Source organism: Panthera leo, chromosome B1 (assembly GCF_018350215.1).
Source record: "Panthera leo isolate Ple1 chromosome B1, P.leo_Ple1_pat1.1, whole genome shotgun sequence".
Lineage (NCBI taxonomy): Eukaryota > Metazoa > Chordata > Mammalia > Carnivora > Felidae > Panthera > Panthera leo.
In genome coordinates this window covers 150,221,034-150,241,142 of record NC_056682.1, presented here as the reverse complement: position 1 = coordinate 150,241,142, position 20,109 = coordinate 150,221,034, and the positions used below count along the sequence as shown (strand labels likewise).

Sequence of the window (20,109 nt, the reverse complement as noted above, 5' to 3'; positions counted from 1 at the left end):
ATGACAGTGGATGGGCACTTGGGGAAACGTGTTGAGTAACATGGACCACTGAAGCAGCAATCCTTCTCAAATCAATTTCAGTTTCTCAAATGCTGAGTATGTAGTGATATTTCAAAGCAATCTCCAGAGATGCATTCAAGCTGCAGCAGGAGATCCTAAGCTATTGTTCTATTTGCACAGATGATCTGGACCGAAATGTGAATACTGAAGCATCAGGTGTTGTTTTTATGATTTTTTTTAAAAGAGAACAATACACAGAAACTTAACAGAAGGTATATAATGGCACTTTTTGGTCAAGTACAATTATCCCCTTGTTCCTTGGGAAGCCCCACTCCCACTATTTATCACCCCAATACTCAATTCTGAATACCCAACAAATTTAACCCACTAAGTGTGCCTGATTATGAGACATTTGGTGGTTATTATATTTCTGTGCATATGGGTTAAATAACTATACTGTTTTCATAAGCAAGGACTATGTCCTTCCCCCCAGCTGAGATGAGAGAATCTGACATTAGGCAATAATCATACATGTTGCCTTGTATCCTTAATCTTTTCTAATGTGAAAGAACTCAGGTATCTATGTAAGTTGGGGGAAGAAAAAATTCTGTCACATGCAGTGAAATCCAGAAACTAAACACCTGCAGTCTTCTTAAGCAAGCAAGGAGAAGCAAGACTAAAGTAGCAGCCATAATGGTGGTGGTATAGGGAGGTGCTGGTGATGGTAGTGGTGGAGGAGGTGGGAGGACAAGGAGGACGACGAGGAGGGGGATCAGAGGCAGGAAGAGAAGCAGCAGCAGCAGCTAAGTTGAGCCCAGTGAGAATAGCAAAAATATAATTGAAAAAAGGAATATAAAACAGCCTATTAATAATTTTATATTGACCACATGTTGAAATGATTATATTTTGAATATATTGCTAAATAAAATAGATCATTAAAATCATTTTCACCTGTTTCTTTTTTGTTCCATATGTTACTAGAAAATTTTATATTACATATGTGACTGGCATTTCATTTCAACTGGACATGTTAAATAAAAACAAATCCAGATTTGAGTAAGAAGAGAATTTGAAAGAATTATTATACTAAAAGGAAAGGAAATCGCAATAGGACAAGGGGGACTACTGCAATAAGAAGACAGCTCTGACCACAGAGCTCTGCAGGAATCTCAAAGATTAGGCAGAAAGGACTTTTTTTTTTCCCAGAGAGGGGTAAAAACAAGGCTAGAAAGAACTGGGTAGCGGGGAGTTGATGGCAAGTCAGGACAGTTGATCAAGGAGTGTATTTCTTTGTGGTCAGCTGTGTCTCAGGAAGAATAGGTAAGGAAGGGTTGTATATTGGTTCAGGTTGAGGGTGAGTCAAAGATCAGGGCTCAGGAGAAGGAAAGAAGTTGAACTAAAATTGGTAAGTAAATTAATAAGCACTTTGTTCCAACTGATAAGTTGGGACAAACAGTTCAGCTAATCTTTTCTGAGGCAAATAAATGGGAATTTGGAGGGTATGTGTCCAGTTTTGGCATAGGTAAATAAGTGGGGGCATCCATGAGTCATATCTAAGTCATATGACGAAAGGTGGCTCTTTGTGGTAAGCTAATATCTTGGAAAGAAAGGGTGGGGAATTTTTTTTAACTGCCTCTGTTTTCCAGTATCACAAGGCTCCAGTCAAGTTCAACTTTATTGGATAGTACTTTTCCAGAACACCAAATTAGCACTATTTCCAAAAGGATTAATGGTTAAAATAAGCTATAGATTCAGATAAACTGGTTTCAGATCTTAGCTCTGTCATTACCACTCTGTAAACTTGAACAGTGTACATAATCTCTGTTTGGCTCAATGTTTTCATTTGTCATAAGTACTTGCTTCATAGAGTTGTCATGATTGCATAGATAAACAAAGACCATGCACATGAGGATAAACAGGCTATCTGTTCAGAGCTTGCTAGAGTAATCAGCCACCATCACTTGCATTTGGCAGAGACACAAAGATAGAGACACAAGGGAGTAAAAAGGCTTCATAGTGAAAAGAAGGGAAGGCTTCAGGTAGGCTCTAATCACAGGTTGTTGGCATGGGGAAGCTGGGGACAGGACAACTAGAAGCAGATCATCTTATGTCATTTGTTTGAGGAACATATTTGCTTTCTTTTGTTATTCCTCAGTTGGAATTGGGGGGGGGGGAGGAGGGAGGGAAGGAGGTTGTGAAGTTGTGGAATAGGGAAACTGGCTGTTACGGATCAAGTTCTGGTCCTTCTGAGCTGATTACTGCCGAGACTGAGATTTGGTTTCCCAGGTTGGTTGTTTGAGGATGTGGGTCACAGTTCTACTGCTATGTAAAGTCTGGCTATATCTACTTGTATATTCAGTCTCTCATGATAATAAAATGAAATAGTACATATAAAGTGTTCAGCATATGACTTAACCCATAGTGAAGCTGAGCTTTAATTTTGCCACATCTTCTTTTCCTAGTAAATACAGGAAAACTTAGGTTTGTGAGCATAATTCATTCTGGAAACATAGTTGTAATCCAAAGCACTTGTATATCAAAGCGAATTTCAAGAACCATTGGCTCAGTTGTAAGGTTCGGCATCAAATGCAAGACACCGCTCATTTATCAAGTTAAAATTTATTAGAAATGTTTGCTCATCTTGTGGAACACTCACAGACCAAGTTACTCGCAATCGAAGGTTTTACTGTAATATACAACTTCACTCTTAGGCCAACTTTCATAAGTGTTTCAAAGGAGGAAAGTGCAGTCAGAATTTATTTAGTTTGGCTTAAGGTGAGTCTTTCAATTCAGGGACATGATTGGGATTAGGTAGAAATATAACCACCCAGGCTTGGTAAAATAGCAAGGCAAGGATTTTGAGGGACTCAAAGAATCTCTGGACATAAACTGTCTGTTGATATTTTCCACTGAAGAGTAGATGAGTCCTTTGAGAAGTTCCTGTAATGAATAATCATACCATTTGTGAAGCAGAACAGCCCTGGAAGAACAAAGAAATGGTAATGAATTGCAAAATCATATTAATATAGAAAATAAGTTATTATTTCTGTTTTGCATGTCCAGGCTGAGGGTGAAGAAGGTTCTGGTTGTCACATAGATGGTGACTATTTATGCCTACAAATTCTTAAAAGATAGTTACAAAGATCTTGATTTAGTTGAGAAAATTTTAATTTCCCATGGAGATGCTTTTTTTCCAAATGATTCTCTAAATTTTTTCTAATGTTTTTTTCCAAAGAATTTGTATTTCTTCAATATATGAAAAAGAATTACAGAAAAAAGTAATATGGTTGAAAAAGATTGACAAGTTCTTCTACATCTTCCTCTTGTTGATACACAGTGCACTTGAACGAAAAAATATGAGAAGTGCAGCATTCAAGACGTCTCTTTAACTTTGTTTAACTCAGCAGCAGCTTTGAGTGTAAGTGGTTTATTTGGCAGGTCAGAAATTGATCCTAAGAAGCACCATGGGAGTGGTGGGGAAGTGAGAAAGGGAAGAAAAAGAGTCAATATAGGTGCATTAATGAGCAAGCTACTACTGCAGACGACTGGGGTTCAATCCTGCTGGAAACTCTAGGGGACAGTGTGAAAAGAGCGTCAGAGTTATCCCATTGTAGGTAGTTATAATCTATGGGCATTTATGCTCCAATTCCCCTTCCTCATTGGGTGAGAACTGTTCTTAAGAGATATTGACTCCCCCACCACTTGTGATTTGCCCTGGGCAAGGGCTAATAGAAAGCCCTCAGGCAGAGAGCCAAAAGATTTTAAAAACAGATCATCATCAATGTGTTCTTGTATCAAAACAATGAGTGCTATTGCAACAGTGAATATTAAAGGGTATATTCTTGGGGCATCAATAGCATCTGCTATAGTGTGCCACTTGTGATGAACAGATTCACTCATCTCCCAGGATAAGTTCAATTTGTCCCATCACTGCTTCTGCAAGTTGATGGTCCATAACAATTCCTAAAAAACAAATAAGACTTGCAGTGAGAAGGTTAATGGGGATTTAAAACAGGAAATATAATGGAGTAAGCTACAGTCCTCACTAAAGCAGTTGACACTGAGGCTCTAATTGACATTATACATCTCTTGCTATTGCTCACTCTACTCCCTTTAAGTACCTTAGCAAGTACCTCCGCTTGTCCCTGAGAAGTTCAAGCCCTGATTATATCTTTGTGTTGTTTTACTCACTTTAAGTACCTTAGCAAGTACTTCTGCTTGTCCCTGAGAAGTTCAAGCCCTGATTATATCTTTGTGTTGTTCTAAAAGCCTCAAACAAAAGACTATAATAAGAGACAAAGAAGGATATTACATAATGATGAAGGGACCAATCCAACAAGAGGATATGATAATCTTTGTTTTAAAAGTCTGTTAATGACTCAAAAAGAATCTCCAAGAATTTGTGGATTTCAAACAAACTCCTCCCTGTCTTTATGACATAGCAGCAACCTCATCGCCCTGTTTTAATGTGGGTTAATTACATATCAGCACAGTAACTCCTTTGCCTGTTAATCTAATAGCACAAAGAGCTCCAAATGATCTGATGGCAACTATTTAGTGAGACCATTACTGTGTCCCCTGGTAGAAATACCCATCTCTTCCCCAGAAATCAGGACCTTTAATCCAGCAGAGAGCAAAATCTCTCCAATTAGGTCATTGGGAATAATGAAAAAGGTATCTTCGACCTTCACCCCTGTTCCAAGACTCATGTATTCTTCATAAATACAGCATCACATAGTAGCCATTGGTCAGAGGTTATAACACATCTTGAAGCATAATACCCCTGTTTTGCAGGGCTGTAGTTCACTATGCTTTTAGAAGGCTATTCCAAAATTCCATTAGGTCAGCCACTTCAAGGATAAGAGAGATATATGATAGAACCAGTGAATTTCATGATCATATGCCTTCTTCATCAAAAAACTGGTTTCCTTTATCCAAAGCAATATGATATGCCTTATAACACGATGCCATATCTGTGAGTTCTCATATAATGGTGCCAATCGAGAATGTGGCAAAGAACAGAAACTCACACCAAGAATACATATAAATTCCAGTGAGGAAAAATCACTGTCTTCTCTAGGGTTCAGTGCCACCTCCTAATTTTTGCCTTATCTGTTTTACGGAGCAATTTCAAGAAGCAAGGGGAGAGATGATATAACACAAGAAGCAAAGTGTGTGTTAATAAGCAAGATATCACTGTGGACAACAGGGGCTTAATCCTGCTAAGGATCTCTGGGAGACAGTGTGGAATATACTTTAGAGTTGCCTAATCTAAGGGACAAGAACACTGCAGTATTTCTATTCCAATTTTCATTCATTATTAACTAAGAATCTCCTGGTGGCATTAATTTTCCAGAACCTACTGTCTGCCTTGTGCAAAGACTGAATGAAAGCCCTCAGGCAGAAAGACAGTAAGACATCGGGGCATGTAATGAAATACTGAATACAGAGGAGACATAGAGCAGCCACGGGGTTGCTTATACTCAGCATTTGATAAGATAATCTTAGTTTAAGAGCAGAGCTGATCTTCAGCTGGTTTGGTTTGCCCAGCTGTTCCAGTTGTTTACAGCTGGTCTCTCTTGTGATTGGTCAGGTTATGAATATGATGCCCCTAAATGTATGTGGTAGCTTCATAATTACTAGTAGGAGAGAGACTAGAAGTATAGGATGAGCTATAGTTCAAAATCCAGAGGTATGAAGAAGAGCTGTAAACACTGGAAAAGCACAGAAAGTTATCAGCCACCAGAACACTTGGCAAAACCATTCATTTATATGGCCAACTGGTCTTGGTGAGGAAAAACTAATTGCTCATGGTGATTTCAAGCAGAAATCTTAGGTTTTTTAAACAGAATGAGACCAAATGTGAGTCTGGGCCCTTGAAGTAGAGATAATTCTTACATTCACAGTGACAAGGTATCTAGAGAGTAGACAGAAATCCTGAATTTGTTCACAGTTCAACTAAGTGGGCTTGTTAGCAATCCCATGTCAAGGTATATAGTTTGTTCATCTTTTGTGGAGGAGAACTGTGAAATGAATATCTACAAAAAGATCAAGTTAGTTCTATCTCCCAGTAGGCAACATCCTTTAAATGTAAGTAGCCCACCCAAGATCGTGCAATAAATATATAAATAAAGCCCATCTCTGTACTTTTAGTCTAGGGCTCCACTCAATAAATCGCCTTGCCTCTTACTTAAAACTTCTCAATGGTAAGAAATTATTTTTCAGCCCTTTTCAAAAGGGCAAACCTAGTATGAAACTCAAGCCAATACCATATGGAACAGAGAATAAAATGAATTAGCATATTATTAATTGCATACCATTAATTTTCAAGGACAATTGCAAATTAGACCAACTCATTTATTTCTAAAGTGTAGCTTATGCACGGGGAATATCTCCATGTCTCAGACAGGTTACCCATTTATTAAGATTAAAATATTTCCTTTCAATCTCAGTTCTCTGAAGGGTGCCATAATAGGGGGACAGATGTTGAATGGGAAGTGTGAGAGTTTGTGAGCCATAAGCCTAGCACTATAAATCAGAAAGGAAAATAGCAAAAAGAAGCAGAAAGGACTAAGGAAGCCCCTCTTTCTATAGGCCAAACACTCAGTCCACAGACATATAGAAAAGAAAAAACAATTTTAATGATATCAGCCAAGAAAAACTAAGAACATTATAGCAAGAATCTATTTTTGTCTCTTTGCTATCACCTTCATTATTCAGCTGGTGTCAGTAAGGTAAGATTCTGCAAAATTTTACTCCTGAATCATTTGCAACACACTGACAACATGCTCTGCTCTGTGTTGACTTAGAAGACGACTCGGTCTCTGCCCGGGGCTGTTACAATCTGGTTGAAGTAGTCACAGCAATTCAAACATAAAAATGCCAGCTGAGAAGGGGATTAAATCTCAAGAGGTGCAAGAGTGCATGTAACATTATTAGCCATAACACCACATAGACGGTAATTAAGCAGGGAGCACTTCCATTTTGCTACCCTCAGCAGCCTATATCAAAAGGCCACTATTTAAATTAAGTTGACCTATGGCCTGGATGTAACATGATTTGCCAAACTCATAATACTGAACATCAGTAATTCAAAAAAAAATTTAATAATCAGAATTGTATGCTGCAGATTTCCAAGATTTTTTGATATTTTAGACCCAAAACACAGGGTAATTTTTAGACTGTGAAACCATCTATCAAGTCACCCTGACACAGGAATATAACAGAGTAGAAAGTAAATTGGGTATTGATACACTCATCTGACATGCCCATTGGCTAAGTCTCACCCCTGTGGGTAAATTTATTAAGACTGGTTGAGCAAATCAACAATATATTCATGATATTATGCAACTATGGCAGATTCAATCTATACTTACACATCAGTGAGGATGGTTCTACTCTGCACAAGTCAAATAAGATCAGTGTTAATTATTATTTAACTGAACCTATATTCCACATAATATAGTATTATGATTAGTCAAGTGGTCAGAATGATTCCTTAATTCATAATGTCCTCAAGCAGTCTCCATTATTCAGCATATGTATATTGTGCTAAGGTATTATTTCAGTTCCATGAAGCTGGTAAATCTTAAGTTGATATAAGGCTGACTCTTATATCCAAAATGTTATCTTCTCAACCTTTTCTTAACTATCTGCAATATACATGAAAATTAGGATATTTAAGCTCATAAATTGGAAGAATTAATGTTGTTGACATGGCCATACTACCCAAAGGAATCTACAGACTTCATGCAACATGCAATCCCTATAAGAATACCAATAGCATGTTTAAGAGAACTAGAACAAATAATCCTCCATTTTTTATGGAACCACAAAAGACTGCAAATAGAGCAATCGGAGAAAGAACAAAGCTAGAAGTATAACAACCCCATTGTTCAAGATATGTTACAAAACTATAATAATCAAAACAGTATGATACTGGCACAAAAATAGATCGATAGAACAGAATAGAGAGCTCAGAAATAAACATATACTTATATGGTCAATTAACATATGATGAAAGAGGTAAGAATATACAATAAGGAAAAGACAGTCTCTTCAGTAAATAGTACTGGGGAAACTGGACAGCAGCAAGCAAAAGAATAAAATTGGATGACTCTCTTACACCATGTACAAAAATAAATTCAAAATGGATTAAAAGTCTAAATGTGAACCTGAAACCATAAAACTCCCAGAAGAAAACATAGACAATAATCTCTTTGACATTGGTCTTAGCAACATTTTTTCTAGATGTATCTCCTCAGGCAAGGGAAACAAAAGCAAAAATAAACTATTGGGACTATATCAAAATAAAACGCTTTTGCACAGTGAAAGAAATCATTGACAAATGAAAAGGCAACCTACTGAAAGAAAGAAGATATTTGCAAAGGATATATCTGATAAGGGATTAATATCCAAAATATATTTAAAAATAACAATAATCCAATTAAAAAATGAATAGCAGATCTAAATAGGCATTTTTCCAAAGAGGATATACAGATGGATAACAGATGAAAAGATGCTCTACATCACTCATCATCAGGGAAATACAAATCAAAACCACAATGAGATATCACCTTACACTTGTCAGAATGGGGAGAATCAAAAAGACAAGAAAAACAAGTGTTGGCAAGGATGTGGAGAAAGAGGAACCCTTTGCACTGCTTGTGGGAATATAAATTGGTACCAATATTGTGAAAAACAGTATGGCATTTTCTCAAAAAATTAAAATAGAAATACCAAACAATCCAGTAATTCCACTATTGGGCATTTACCCAAAGAAAGTGAAAACACTAATTCAAAAAGATATATGCACCCCTATGCGTCTTGCAGCACTATTCACAATAGCTAAGAAAAGGAAGCAACCTAAGTATCCACTGATAGATGAATGGATAAAAAAGCTGTGGCATATTTACACAACATAATATTACTCCAACAGAAAAGAAAGAATGAGATCTTGTCATCTGTGAGAACAGGGATAGACCTAGAGGATGTTATGCTAAGTGATAGTGCTAAGTGATATATATAGTCCAACAAAGACAAATACTGTATGATTTCACTTATTTGTGGAATTTAAAATACAAAACAAACAAAAACCAGAAATAGACCCATAAATACAAAGAACAGGCTGTTGGTTGCCAGAGAGGAGAAAAGGTGAAGGAATGGGCAAAATGGGCGAAAGAGAGTCATCCATTTATACAACAAATAAGTCACAGGGATGAAAGGTACAGCACAGGGAACACAGTCAATGGTATTGCAATAGCACTGCATGGAGACAAATGGGAGCTACTCCTGTGAGCATAGCATAAAGTATTGAGTTGTTGCATCACTATTTTGTACACTTAAAACTAATGTACCATTGAGTGTCAACTATACTTCAATAAAAAAGTACACATTTCCAATATAATTTTAGTTATATTGAAAAGAAAAAGGAAATTAAAGTATTAATTTTCAGGATTCTGCCAAGAAACACATGGCAATCCTGATTGCTTCTTGAACAAAGGGACTATTTACAGGGATTTAAGTAGATTCAAGAGAATCTTAAGCAAGCCACAGTGAAGCACCCAAGAACTAACAAGAAGTCATTGCAGTCCCTGGAAGTTGAGGAATGTAGGGAAGGAGTGATTATTAGTGAAGCCGAGAGAGGTGTTGGGGTTGTACAAGAGGAACCACATGACAGAAGCCCTAACTGTAGAACCAGCCACTGACAGAATCACAGACAGGCAGGGAAGAGAAAGGAGAATGGGGATAAATATCCTAACCTCTCTTGTGTCCTGTCATCTGATCTCTTGCTTCTGTGTGCCTTCCACTGGCTGATATCAATAAGAAAAAAAGCAAATCAAGGTAATACAAACTGTAGTTGACAGCCTCCTGGGACACAAGCCAGGGCAAGAGTGGGGGCCCAGAAAAGAGTGAAGAATATACAACATAATGATTAGATGTAGTAGATATAGTTAGATAGATATTCTATGTTGCATACCCTCAGGAAATATGTTTATTAAACATATAATCTGTGGCCTCCTCTAATAAAACTATGAAATTTCTTTCTAAAGTCTGTTTCTTTTCTGAAATAATTAATTTCTATTTCAAGAGTAAATTATTTGGTAGCAGATTTTAAACTATAATTAAGTATCTCCATGAGTGTTACTTATCCAAAAGAAGACTTTATTTATAGAACATTGGATGTGCTTTAAAATTCACTTCTTTATCTACTAAAGACAAGTTTCACCATAACATTGCTCTAGGATCCCAATACTGATAAGCACCAATAAGACACTTAAAAATGACCTTACAAACCATACGATATATTGACCAAGAGTTCCTTTTTATTTAGTTTCATGAATTCTCTTCTGAAAATGTTATTTACAATCCAAAAACCTCACTCAGATTGACAGGGATGTAATTAATAACTTTATTCTTAAAAGTTAATGCTTTCATTATGTAGCAATGAATGTGTGATCCAATATGTACTATTTACAAAAAGTACATACTCAAATGAAATATTCTCACATTTAAAAGGGGGCTTAGCCATTGCCGAAACAAAACAAATAACAAAACAAAACAAAACAACAACTAATTATATCTTTGACTAAGTGAAACAATCCAAGCAGGATGCTGAGTGTGGAGAGAGTGAGTCAGCCCAGCCTGATGTGTGTAGATTAATATGAGCAAAGAGAGATAAGGAGATTGTAGATAGTGGAGGGGTGGTGAATTCTAGACCTCAGAGGTGGGGCGTGCCTTCTAAAGACTAAATTCATATTGGTGTTTTGTAGAGGTAGAATGGAAATGGACTTTAGTGATCAAGGAAGTAGAGGAACTATTCAACTAAGAGATTTAATGAACCATCAACAAGAATAAAAATGGGAGTGAGTTACAAAGGGAAAGATATAATACATGCTTATAGCCTCCTCTGCTACTTTTTTCTCAATTAATGTCGAAATGTTGACCTGATATATTTATCAAGATCCATTTTTTTTTCTACTTTTAATACATGCTTCCCAAATGTATTCAGGCATGTTAATTAGCCCATTTAGGTAACTCCCCCAAACTATAATTGTAAATGTTTCTGTATCTGACCAAATAATCAAGCCCAAGCATGATAAAATTTTTCATAATTTTTCAAAATTATTAGAATGTTCAATCTACTTGACTAAGCACAAAAACATAGCTCTGCTCAAGTGGAAATAAGCCATATTTACTTTTATTTAACCTCTTTTTAAACAAAATTGGACTCCAGAGCTCATGTTATTTCTGACACTACTATGTATCTCTTTATGAAGATGAGTCCTATTTCCCAAACTAAGGGAAACACTATGCTAGAAACACTAGACTGGTGATTCCTAGCAGCATAGAGCTCACAGCACAGAGCAAATTGCTAAAACAACAAAGTTTTGATGAAATGAAGTTAATTTATTTTCCTACTATCAATTTTCACAACTGAAAGTCTCATGTCTCTTTTTTCCCTCTAATGTTACAACCAATCCCCTGAAGCAGAGTGCATTCTAAATTCATGCTGCCTATTTATTCTGTCATACAATTTCTGAAGTCACTCACTCAAATCTAAATTGTATTTAATCCACGTATAAGCATCTCAATGAAGGGTAAATATAAACTGGAATTTTCATATAACTATGAAAATAAAATCTAACAAATGACAAACTGTTGTGAATTATTTTGATCACTATTCTTTGGGCTTTAAAGGCTTTCAAATAGGCTTTAAACTACTTCTAAATCCGTAATTTCATTTTGTATTGGCTTTATGAACATAATATGGATTTATCCTCATTTTTGTTTCTTTAAATATAATAAAACTCCACCACAGGCATACTTCATGTTATTATGCTTCACTTTATTGTGCTTCACAGATAATGCATTTTTTACAAATTGAAGGTTTGGGGCAAACCTGCATCTTTATCAACACCATTTTTCCAACAGCATTTGCTCACTCTGTGTCTGTGTCATGTTTTTGTAATTCTTGTAATATTTCAAACTTTTTCATTATTATTATATTTGTTAGGGTGATCTGTGATCAGCAATCTTTGATGTTACCATTGTAATTGTTTGGGGCACCACAAACCATGCCCATATAAATACAGCAAACTTAATTAACAAATGCTGTCTGTGTTCTGACTGCTCTGCCTACTGGCTATTCTAGCTCGCTTTCTCTCTCTCTCTCTCTCTCTCTCTCTCTCCCTCTCACCCCCACCCCATGGTTTCCCTTTTCCCTGAGATGCAACAATAATGAACTTAGAAGAATTAGTAACCCTTCACAACAGTCCAAAGTGTTTAGGTGAAAAGAAGAGCTACATGTTTCTCACTTTAAATCAAAAACTAGAAATGATTAAGCTTAGTGAGGAAAGCATGTTGAAAGCCAGCATAGACCAAAGGCGAGGTCTCTTGTACCAAGCAGTCAAGTTGTGAATGTAAAGGAAAAGGTTTTGAAGGAAATGAAAAGTGCTACCTCTGTGAACACTCAAATAATAAGAAAGTAAAACAGCCTTATTAATAATACGGAGAGGGTTTTAGTGGTCTACATAAAAGATCAAACCAGCCACACTATTTCCTTAAGCCCAAGATGAACCCAGAGTAGGACCCTAACTCTCTTCACTGTTTGAAGGCTGAGAGAGGTGAGGAAACTGCAGAAGAAAAGTTTGAAGCTAGCAGGGGTTAGTTCATAAGGTTTAAGAAAAGAAGCCATTCTCCATAAAAATAAAAGTGCCAGATGAAGCCTCAAGTGCTGATGTAGAATCTGCATCAAGTTATCTAAATGATTTAGCTAAGATAATTAATGAAAGTGGCTACATAAACAACAGATATTCAGTGTAGATCAAACAGCCTACTGTTGGAAGAAAATGCCATCTAGGACTCTCCTAGCTGAAGAGGAGAAGTCAATACCTGGCCTCAAAGCTTCAAAGTACAAGCTGACTCTCCTGTTCGAAGCTAATGCAGCTGGTGACTAAGTAAAAGCCAATAGTCATTTACCATTCCAAAAATCCTAGGGCCCTTAAGAATTATGCTAAATCTACTCTGTCTGTGCTATAGAAATAGAACAACACAGCCTGGATGACAGCATCTGTTTACAACATGCTTTACAGAATATTTTAAGCCCACTATTGAGAACTACTGCTAAGAAAAAAATCCTGTCAAAATATTACTGCTCATTGACAATGCACCTGGTCACCCAAAAGCTCTGATGGAGATATACAAGAGATTAATGTTGTTTCCATGCCCACTAACAAAACATCCATTCTGCAGCCCGTGAATCAAGAAGTGATTTCAACTTTCAAGTCTTATTATTTAAGAAATACATTTTGGAAGGCTGTAGCTGCCAAAGACAGTGATTCTTCTGATGAATCTGGGCAAAGTAAATTGAAAACCTTCTGGAAAAGATTCATCATTCTAGATGCCATTAAGAACATTTATGACTCACAGGAAGAGGTCAAAGTGTCAACATCAACAGGAGTTTGGAACAAGTTGATTCCAACCCTCATGGATGACCTTGAGGGAGTGTACAGATGTGACTGAATTGCTGCCATCTCATGATAAGACTTTGAAGGATAAGGAGTTGCTTCTTATGAATAAGCAAAGAAAGTGGGTTTTTGATATGGAATCTACTCCTTGAGAAGATGTTTTGAAGGTTGTTGATATAACAACAAAGGATTTAGAATATTACATAAACTCAGCTAATAAAGCAACAGCAGAGTTTGAGAGGATGGACTCCAATTTTGAAAGAAGTTCTACCATAGGTAAAAGGCTGTTGAATAGCCTTTCATGATACATAGTAGTGATTTGTGAAAGGAAGTGTCGATTGGTACAGCAAATTCATTGTTGCCTTATTTTAAGAAATCACCACAGCTACCCCAACTTTCAGCAAATACTACCTTAATCACTAGAGTATTGTGTAAATATAACTTTTATATTCACTGGGAAACCAAAACTTCATTTGACTCACTTAATTGTGATATTCACAGTAAAGATTTATTGCAGTGATCTGAAACCAAACTCGAAATACTTCCAAAGTATGCCTGTATATGTTTTTCCATACCAGACCTATTCTTCATATGCATGTATGTTATAAAATAAAACATTCTCCTTATACCATAATAGCCAACACTATAGATGATAACTTTCTTTGCTACATTTGTAATGGGGCTCTCCTAATTGAGAAATTTCATTGATAAATTACCTATTTTTCTAAAGACAGCACAAATTCAAAGAATCAAATCTTGGGACCAAGTAAGACATTGAAGACACTCAAATATATTCACCTTTGGTATCCCAACCTCCTCAGAATGGGCCAGAATTCAGTTATTCTAGATAACATCTGAGGATTTTATATACATTTTAAGTCCTCTAGAGAAAGATATTGGACAACCTTATAATGTACCTTTACTACTTTTGCTGCTAGTTTATTATACAATCTGTCCTATAGCTTCCATAGGTATTACAGCTTCTGTATCTTAGCCCCTTTTCTTTTGTTTTGAAGTCCATGTAATGCAATCTGAAGAGCAGACGCTCGTGTGATGTTAGATCCTAATTTCAACTCCTTAAACTTAGAATAGGAAAGAGTCTTATCATCACCTAGATAAATGCCCTCCCAAATTTTCTTCTACTACTTCCTTGATATGTCTGCCCCTCCTTTGCTTGAACACTCCCAGTGACAGGGAGCTTAACACCTTGTGAAGATATCTCTATGTGCAGGTCTTTTCTGCACTAGGTTAATATCTCCTTCCTTCCACTATTTACCCTTTGGCCATAGTACCAGCCTTTCAACTATTTGAAGACAGTCATTATGCTTTATTTTCTTCTAAGAGAAATGTCTTATATTCCTTCAGGGAATGAAGTTAATGATATTTAGCCTGGAAAAGAGAGCACCCATGTCTAAGAACATATAAATCTGGGTACCACTTCCCCCAGACCTCAGGCATCCCAAACAGCATTCTGTCTCTGATAGCAAATCCAAAGGATTCACTGAAAGAAAGAATGGGTATATTCCCAAAAATCAACTTCAAAAATAAATGTAAATTTATGGCCTCAAACATTTCCTCAATTAATGATTATGTATTTATCATCACAAAATTTGGAAGGTCTTTTGAACCTGTATTTCAGTCTCAACTTTCTTCAGAAGTAACTATTATCCTAAGTCTATAGTTACACATAATAAAAAAAGACATTTATTTTATTAGTTTTAAACTTACTCCCATTAAGGTTTAAAGTAGCTCCCTAGTTCGAGTTTTCCAGAATATGGAAAACAAATCAGCATTAGACTATTATCCTGTCCTCATTTTCCAACATTGTTCACCCCTAATATTTCTCATCTGCTCTCATACAATACCTCTTTGCCACTTTTTCTCTACCCATTCCCTCCCCTAAAGTTTTCTAATTACTGATCTGGAACTTGTCCTGATTTTTTTTTATCTTAGGGAATAGTGCTGGAGTGTCTCACAAATTTTAATATATATACAGTATATGCTTTGGTTTGTGAGCCATTTGAGCTTTCTGAGAAGATTCAAAGTGTTATCAAGGAGTAACACCTGTGTAAGGAAAAAAGAGGAAGCAGGATTGGGTAGGGGAGCCATTAGTCTGTATTGCAGATTTGACAAAGTCTAAGATAACACCAGAGAAGCTCCAAAGGGAAGAATACCCGTTAAATAGTTCTAATGCATTGGGCAAAAATGTGTAGGCCTTTGTACCAGAATCTTTCTCTGTCATAGGCTAACCAGAAGAAGGTTACCTTCACTCAAAACTAGAAGTGGGCCCAAAGAAGTTAATAGCTAGAGGCTGCTAGCTAAACACAGTTTGGAAAGCAGGGCCATGAGCTCTTTCTTGAGGGGCAATCTGAGAACTCTATCTCTGCCATAGTCCCCTCCTTGCACCATGTGGATCCACTTCTCCATATATGTGTGGGGAGCTTCAGGACTCTGATGGAACTTTCTTACAAAAGGAAAACTTAGAAAAAATGAGTTAGGGAAAAGAACTACATACAACCCCTGTCACTGCAGTTGGTTCCAAGACTGAAATCATCTGCTTCTTCAACTATTTAAATTTTCCCTGCATAAACTATTACCTTTGGTGGTCACAATGGCCTACTTGAGGGTATGATCTATATCCTCATTTCTTAAAGGTCTGTGCTGTAATATATCATTCTTATATACGGGTTGCTATATAATCTATAATCTTGTCTATAATCACAGTTGGTCAAGAAATCACCAATAGGCACTCAAATGAGTGCAGAGTTTCACATATATTATTCCTTGTTCCCATAGTAACAGTAGCCCTGCCTCCTCTTGATAATCAGGTCAATTATCCCTACCAATATCTTAATTCCTCTTATTGACTCCTGGCCCCTGGACATAAGGAGTCTGAAGTGCTCAGGCAGCAACTTTAGCTTGTAGTTCAAATAAATCCTTGCTGCATCCCCTGACAAGAGTAAAGTCCCTTTGAGAACCAGTGCCTCTAACTTTCAGAGTCCAAAGTTCCAGGGAAAGTAAATGTAATCCCCCAGTGGGTTATTGGAAATAGTGGTAAGTGAATGCATTCCTGTTTCCATCCCTTTGTTCCCAAACCAATTAACTGAGCTCATAATATCATATAGACTCTTTGACTCAGTGGGCATGCTATAACCTGTAGTATGCCCCCCCCCCCCCGCCATGTCCACAACTAACGCTTTTGAATAAGTGCTTCAGCTGTGCCTTCAGTAGCCCATTCCAGCAATCTATCAGGCTGGCTGCTTCGGGATTCTGCAGTATATAATTCAAATAATAGTGGCACCGGGGTGGCTCATTCGGTTAAGGGTCCGATTCTTGATTTCAGTTCAGGTCGTGATCTCATGGTTTGTGAGATTGAGCCCTGCGTTGGCCTCTGTGCTGACATGACAGTTCAGAGCCTGCTTGGGATTCTCTCTCTTTCCCCCTCTCCTTGCCCCTTTCCTGCTCATACATGAACTCTCTCTCTCTCTCTCTCTCTCTCTCTCAAAATAAATAACTAAACATTTCAAAAAAAGAATCTTTATAATTCAAACAATAGATCCTATGGGAATAGGCCCACCTCCTTATCTTTTTCACTAAGTCAGTCCCTTGGTCGGGTACTATATTATAGGGATTCACTACCTGGAAACCAAGTACTTCACAAGCTGTTAGACTGTGGTATTGATTGAAGCTCTTCAGGAAAGTAAGACAGCAGCCAGGGTAAGTGTTCAGTCTTATGAGAAGGAATTACTGGGGTCTCTAGGACACAAGAAGCCTAAGACAATTAACTTTATATCAAGGGGTTATTTGATCTTCTTAAAGAATATTATCATTTCATAGATTCATAGTTGGTTTCTTATTGTCAGTCTGATTCCTCATCTTCTAGATGGCATGTGCCTCACTAAGGCCTTTAGCATTCTTGCTACCTCTTGATCACCCTGCTTGATCAGCATGGTATCGTTTATGTAATGGATCAATATGATGCCTCATGGGATACTATGTTATTATGACAGAAAGCAGAAGACTTAGCATAGCACTGAGGCAAATTTGTGAATGCATGATGTTCTCTGTTCCATATGAATACAAACTATGACCCTCCTTCTCTATTGGGAAAAAAAATTCATTCACCAACTTAATGGTCAGATACCAGGTATATGAGGTCACACTAATATGCTCTAGGGATAGTACCATGTTTGGTATGGCAGTTGCAAATTGGGGCCATCACTTGGTTGAGACTGAAGTAGGCTATAGTCATTCTCCAGGATACATCCGGTTTCCTCAGTGGCCATATTATAGAGGTTTATTAGGTCTTTAAAGGTGGCACTAATCTCGATTCTACCACCTTGGACAGTGAGGGGCAGATTCAGGGGCTTCTGCTTGGCCTTCTTCACTACAGACCAGGAACCCAATGTGAGAGTTCCTCCATTCGTCAAGAACGCTAATCCCAATTATACATTCAGAGTCCAAAGGAAATGAAGACTAGTGGGATTCACAGACCCAATGGATCCACTCTAATATACATTTAGCTAAGACTTATTATATTTATTGTATAGCTTCCATGTGCCTTCATGTAAATGGAGGCTATAACAATAATGATACATCACCCCTCTGGGTATCAAGGATAGCTGAAGCCTTGTTTGTCATACTCAAAATGTTTGAATATTCTTTTTTCCTAATAGGTAGTCACCAGAGTAAGTAGCTATTGGTCCTTTGAGACAGGACTGAGGAAATCATTACAGAACATGTTTGTTGTGCTATTATATCTTGCTTTCCCTCAAGGCCTTGCAACCTCATCAATCAGTGGGTTCCCAGACTGAAAATTGGCATAAGTGTGGAAACTGAGCAAATTTACTGAGGCTATGGTCTTCAGTTTCCCATTCTTCCATTCTTGCTTTCTTTTGATTATATATGTTAAGGAATATCTTTTTAGCTGCCCACTTATTTTGCCTTTAGACATACTGCATTCCATTAACCATCTCCACAGCTCTCTGTGGGTGAAGCCCCCCCTGGGCTATCACTCTGACCTTTATAGTTGTTATAATAATTATGACTCCTGGTTTCTGGAATTTAACTGCTACTACATGGCCTATATTGTTTCTGAGCTATATCATCCCCATAGCTTTCAAAAAGATAGTTGCAATTAGAACCTCTCTCCCATAAGCCCAGACTTTCAGAGGAGAGTCATTCCCAAACATTTTAGTGATGCAGGATTCCTTCTCACTAATGCATTCTTTAAAAAATTTTTTAAATATGTATGTATGTATGTATGTATGTATGTATTTATATAATTCACTTTTTAAATTTAAGGGATGGTTTCCAGATAATTTTATGATACATTGACTTATAGTTACAGAAAATATGATTTCTGGTTGGTCTGTAGTAACTCTGGATTTCAATAAGGATACTTTAATGTGGAAGAGATGCTTTTGGAATCTATGCCTAACTTATTTTTTTTATTTTTTTTAAATCCAAGTTAGTTAACATATAGTGTAATAATGAATTCAGAAGTATAATTTAGTGGTTCATCACTTACATTGATACCCAGTGCTCATCCCAGCAAGTGCTCTCCTTAATGCCCATCACCTGTTTAGACTATCTCCCCACCCAACACCTCTCCAGCAACCCGCAGTTGTTCTCTGTATTTAAGAGTCTCTTATGGTTTGCCTCCCTCTCTCTTTTTATATTATTTTTCCTTCCCTTCACCTATGTTCATTTGTTTTGTTGCTTAAATTCCACATATGAGTGAAATCATATGACATTTATCTTTCTCTGGCTATTTTGCTTAGCATAATACACTCTAGTTCCATCCATGTTGTTGCAAATGGCAAGATTTCATTCTCTTTGATCTCCAAGTAATATTCCATTATATACCTCTTCCTTCTCCCTATCCACCCCCCTCCACACCTTCCAGAAGGCCTCCATCTACTATGTTCATTCTATGGGTCTGAGTGGAGCTCCATGGACAAATCAATTGAGTCTCTTTTCTTCCCAACACAACACTCTGGAATCTTTGGTAAGTCCGAACGGTTCTGCTTTAGTGACCATGATAATGATCATGCTGGGGGGTGACAGTGATGGCCAGGCTATGAGAAGACCAGGGAGGCTGGAGGGTGGGGCATAAGGGTGTGGAAGGGATGGCCCTGGAAACCACAGTGGTGGTGGTGTAAGCTGCATTGGTGATAGTGGTGCAGAGTGAGAGTGGCCTCAGGGATGACCCTGTTACAGAAGAGTAGGTGTGAGTAGGGAAAATTATCGCCGTGTTTTAAATAAGTCAACAGAGAGGAGGGATGCAGGCCCTGTCTCTGCAGCATTCTTTATGGGTTTGGGGAATGATATGTCTTCCCAGCTTTACAAGAGTCTTCTAAACTCATATAATATTTCCATTCTAGTATCAATTTCCAAGCTTTTTAAATCTCTTCCTCTGCCATCTTTTATGGCATTTCAGACATTTCAACTTTATTCAAAAAGGGCTGCTGCATCTAAGAGTCACCTTTGCAGCAAGTCTCTTCCCTGACCTCAGTCCTTGGTAGGATATTAAGCAAGTATCCTGAGAGTATGTTCCAAGTCAATATGTTCTTCCTTATTGAAACTTGTATTTTAGCCTCTTCAATTTAATTCTGGCACCCTGAAAATCCAATCCCAA

The 20,109-nt window shown here is 37.3% G+C and overlaps 1 long non-coding RNA gene across 1 annotated transcript; it reads left to right on the top strand.

Moving 5' to 3' along the window:
- Positions 1-1,956: 1,956 nt before the first annotated feature.
- Positions 1,957-19,473, top strand: LOC122218190. Its single transcript, XR_006201932.1, has 3 exons — positions 1,957-2,039; positions 2,916-2,999; positions 19,378-19,473. It is a non-coding gene; the product is annotated as an uncharacterized LOC122218190 (long non-coding RNA).
- The last annotated feature ends 636 nt before the right edge of the window (positions 19,474-20,109 follow it).